Here is a 1,667-nt window from a genome sequence, read left to right as displayed (position 1 = left end):
GGGGCCCCTCGGGTTGCGGCGCGGGCCCATCCGTGTCATGCCTCTGGGAGGCTGGCTACGGCTGGGGCTGTCTCCCCTGGGGGGTGCACAGGCAGGGTCCTGGGCCCTCCCGTGCGAACTCCGCGCTAACTCACGCACCGGCAGAGAAGCGCGCCTGTTTGCGTGGCTCCCTGGGGGACTGGGCGAAGTAGGGGCCTGGGCAGGGCTTGACCCGGCCCAGCTCCACTCAGCCGCCTCCTCCCACTCACTAAAGGGTTAGCCCCCTGTCTCAACGGGCCCCGCTTACCTCCAGCTGTACTGGGAGTCGGCAGGGGGCTCCGCGGCTGCTGGAGGGTTTCTGGGGGGCTTCAGGGGAGCAGGGGTGCAGCGGGCTTTCACCCGCGCGTCTCTCGCCGCTTCTGAGCCTAACTATACTGAGAACAGAGGGCATGGGAGGGCTGTCCATTGCCAACCTGGCACAAAGAAACCGTGCTTTGGAGCCGGGCAAGATTCTGGTCAGGAATGTGTAGGGGAGTCACCCAATGCCAGAGTCATGGTCTAGGGTGGCCTAAAATGGATTTCCAAAGTATTTTGTCCCATAATCCCATCCTAATCTGATCTTCATTTAGGACTCTGTACTTAATGCAGGACATTATTTTTCATATTAAGTACTAAATGTGCATCACTGATAACATTCTCCCTTTACTGGGAATAAGGAAGTGGGAAAGCAATAAGGAACCCATTTCAGCCTCGTCAGCTATCTCCACTTCTCCAAGAGCACCAAAGTTTCTCATCCCCAGGGAAAACAGGTGTCAGAGCTCCCATTATCCCCCCACACTTTTTCAGAACTCGGGTTGCAGAGCTCGCATGCCTAGAGACAGGATAAGGATATTGCCCAGCCCACCTGAACTTCCAAAAGCTGGGGAAGGAAAAGAACCCAGGGATCCCCCCCACCCAACCCCCGGGCCCAGCTGGAACCCACCCTTGGATGGCGTGGATCCTGTGCAAGAAGGCATGAGGGAGGGGGGCAGGTCTGGGGAGCTCAGACACCTAGGTCCCCTCCCCTGAGGGCAGCAAAGGCAACAGTAGCATGTCTCTTTTCATCCCTTTTAATTAGCAAAAGAAACAGAAAAACAAAACCCTCAAAAATTAATTATAAAAACAAGACCCAAGAACAGGTGGGGGCTGGGGTGGACAGATTTATACACAGATATGGGGGTGGGGTGGGGGGACCAGACATTTAACATCAAAGTCTCTTTTTTCCCCCTGGTTTCACCAAAAAAGAATCCATAAAAAATAATTAAAACCCTCCTCTAAGCCTCAAGCCAGAAAAACAAAACCCTCAAAAATTAATTATAAAAACAAGACCCAAGAACAGGTGGGGGCTGGGGTGGACAGATTTATACACAGATATGGGGGTGGGGTGGGGGGACCAGACATTTAACATCAAAGTCTCTTTTTTCCCCCTGGTTTCACCAAAAAAGAATCCATAAAAAATAATTAAAACCCTCCTCTAAGCCTCAAGCTTGAGAGGCAATAAATTAATCATAACTAAAGACAAAAACACAACAGAAATCACTGTTGTAGTCATCCTCATTAAGGCACCGTGCCCCGGGGGGGGCTGGGTTGGGGGGCTCAGCTGAGGTGGGGGGGGCCGATGGCCATGGGGGGAGCATATTTTGGATGGG

This window comes from Alligator sinensis, unplaced genomic scaffold, assembly GCF_000455745.1.
Source record: "Alligator sinensis unplaced genomic scaffold, ASM45574v1 scaffold1023_1, whole genome shotgun sequence".
Taxonomy (NCBI): Eukaryota; Metazoa; Chordata; order Crocodylia; family Alligatoridae; genus Alligator; species Alligator sinensis.
This window is presented reverse-complemented; position numbering follows the sequence as displayed.